Source organism: Penaeus monodon, chromosome 41 (assembly GCF_015228065.2).
Source record: "Penaeus monodon isolate SGIC_2016 chromosome 41, NSTDA_Pmon_1, whole genome shotgun sequence".
Classification (NCBI taxonomy): domain Eukaryota; kingdom Metazoa; phylum Arthropoda; class Malacostraca; order Decapoda; family Penaeidae; genus Penaeus; species Penaeus monodon.
Genome location: NC_051426.1, coordinates 13,499,019 through 13,501,518, shown reverse-complemented (window position 1 = coordinate 13,501,518; position 2,500 = coordinate 13,499,019).

Genomic DNA, 2,500 nt, shown 5'->3' with positions numbered 1-2,500 from the left:
ATGCAACTTTTCCATTTTGGTTCAGCACAAGTAGTCAATTTGGTTGCGTGTTCTTTTGTCTGGTTAAAACCACGTGTACAGGTCTTTGGGGGGTGTTGGAACAATGTATGGCTATAACTAGATTATTTGTACTACAGAATTCAATAAAATCTTACCTCTTTTATTTAAACTCCAAGGCCGAATTTTCAAGGGGTCATTTTTTAGATCATTTTTCCTACTTTGGCTTGAGGTGTCCCATGATTATTTTACATCTCTGTTAGGGATTATGTCTAAAAGTATCTTGGAGAGAGTATAAAAAAATTCCATTCTTCATCACTTGCAATATTGGTTGGTGCGTTTTGCATTGTATAATACTAATATTATGAGGTTTTGCTTGTATTTGACTTTTAAAATGCGATCATTATTTGGGCTGTACCCAATTAGTGCATTTGCAGTTTTTTTCGTGAGAATCATAGCAACTCCGTGGGCTATAATTCTTCTTCTTTTCCAGAAAAAAGAACTGTCTTGTTTTCTTTAGTTTGAAAAATTCCATTACTTTTCCCAAATTTGGGCTCACTAATTCCTAGTATTTGATGTTGTATCATCCATTTCGTTACAGGGCAGTATGTAATTTTCCCATCTCTTTCATTTTTCCCTTTCGTTCCACGTTCCGATTTTAATGTGTTGTCTTCCAGAGGGATACTTAACATTTTCAGCCCGGGTGCCCACTGGTAACGCGCCCTTGATAACCCACGCGAGGGCGATGTGGTATGAATTATATTTATATATTAAAATATTATATATATATAAATATATCAAATCATTAACGGTATGGTCATGTTGAGCAGCCCTGGACCTCTCCACCATCCTTTGCCACTCAACTCGATCTTACGCTTTTCTTTCCACTTGTACCATCGACAACCGCAAAATCTTTGATGGGTTTTAGCTCAGTCTTGTCTTCGGTTTGCCTTTCCTCTGTTTCCTATCACCATCCCTGTCAGCAAGTTTTTTCAATACTTACTTCTCATCACATGACCAATAAACTTTAATTACCTTTTGTTCAAGATGTCCAACAGCTGGTCTTTACAATTTATTTTTCTCAGGGACTTTATCATTCGTTTTCTTCTCTGTCCAGTTATACATAGTACTCTCTGGTAACACCACATTTTAAAACTTTGATCTTTTCTTGGGCTATCTTCTTCAGCACCCAACACTCATGATGCAATTGGGAAAACTAATGAGTTTAATAACCTCAACCCTGTCCGTAAGGTAATGCTTTGGTCTTTCCAGATGTTATTGAGAGCAACTGTGGCGTTTTTGGCAATGGTAATTCTTCTTTTTATCTCCGGTGAATCATCATATGTATTATGTCTGTCCACCAGATTGTCCAATGGCAGCAGGCATGACAGTGTCATCCTGTGCTCGGGGTTTTCTTTTGCCACCCAGAGGCACGTATGGCTTCAGGGTGGCTGCCGTGGTCTGGGCCTTGCACGGGTCGTCAACGTTAGGATCTGTCTGTAGGGGGGGTTTTAGTTAGATTTTCCATGTAATTGGACAGTGCTTCATCCACTCACGCCCCCACCCACCACGGAGTCCAACAAGGGGAAGCTGAGTGTTAGAGCCAGTGTCTAACAGCAACAGGGGTGATGAGTGGATATACGCAGCCAATTAGCCGTTGCAGCGGTGCTCACGGACCAGAGTGAGTACCAACGACCTAGCCTCCCGAGGGATACCAGCCGATTGACCTGACCGGGCCTGGATCAGGCCGCCTGTCTTGCCAGAATAGAGGACCAAAGAGGCGTGTTGCTAGCTGCAAGGCGTACTCGTGCACGGCATCGCTAACCTCCCGGACTCCCGTCCCAGCTCACAAGGCTGCCACGCACGGCAAAACACGTGGGTAGGTGTGAAACCCCTGGGGGTAGACCAGAGGGGATGCCCTTCCAAATACAGGACATCATTGTGGGAACACTTTTGTTCCTCCCCCAGTAAGGAAGGGAGCTCTTTCACTTTTTTCCAAAGGCAGTTCCTCTCCATCCCTCAGAGAGGATCTGTACCCTTTCTCAAAGTGAATCCTTCATTTCTCTGAAACACCCAAAGGCTGTTTCACCTCAGTGAGAATAGAGGGGGGTCCTGCACCTGTTCCAGTAAGTTCCTTCATCCCTCTGAAACAGCCAACCACAGACTGATTCATCACAGTGAGGGAGAGAAGCTAACATTTTTCCAGGTGGTTCCTATGGCAGGACGGCTTTTAAAGTGAATCCCTCTTCTCTCTGAAACACCCAAAGGCTGTTTCACCTCAGTGAGAGAAGAGGGGCCTGTACCTGTTCCAGTAAGTTCCTTCATCCCTCTGAAACAGCAAACCACAGATGTTTCATCACAAATGAGGGAGAGAAGCTAACTTTTTTCCAGGCAGTTCTTATGGCAGGGCGGGTTTTAAGGTGAATCCCTCTTCTCTCTGAAACACCCGAAGGCTGTTTCACCTCAGTGAGAGAAGACGGGTAGAGGGGTCCTGTACTTATTC